At 58.8% G+C, this 362-nt stretch overlaps 1 protein-coding gene across 1 annotated transcript in view; it reads left to right on the top strand.

Annotated features, from left to right (window-relative positions):
* LOC104529422 (RUN and FYVE domain-containing protein 1-like) overlaps positions 1–362 on the top strand; it is a 3,536-nt gene that overhangs the window by 2,379 nt on the left and 795 nt on the right. The window lies entirely within an intron of this gene.

Below are 362 nucleotides of genomic sequence, written 5' to 3'. Positions count from 1 at the left end.
CTGGTCTAGTGGAAGGTGTCCCTGCTGATGGCAGGGGGGTTGGAACTGGATGAGCTTTAAGGTCCCTTCCAACCCAAACCAGTCTGTGATTCTGCTTGGGCCCTTTCCTGCGCAGGAAGCTGTTATGGGCTGTGCTCCCTCGTGATGTGGTTCCTGTCATGCTGTGTGCGATGAGGACTGGGCTCGGGCTCTGTGCCCTTCAGGGTGGCTGCCAGGGTCCTGCTCTGTGGTTGGGGGCAGCTCAGTGTCCCTGCACAGGGCACCTGGCAGCCCAGGCACCAGATTTCCTCTGCAGGGAGCTGGGCCTGTGTGTGCTTCACAGAATCACAGAATGTCAGGGATTGGAAGGGACCTCGAAAGAT

The sequence above is a fragment of the Antrostomus carolinensis genome, unplaced genomic scaffold (assembly GCF_000700745.2).
Source record: "Antrostomus carolinensis isolate BGI_N321 unplaced genomic scaffold, ASM70074v2 scaffold33558, whole genome shotgun sequence".
Classification (NCBI taxonomy): domain Eukaryota; kingdom Metazoa; phylum Chordata; class Aves; order Caprimulgiformes; family Caprimulgidae; genus Antrostomus; species Antrostomus carolinensis.
This window is presented reverse-complemented; position numbering and strand designations above follow the sequence as displayed.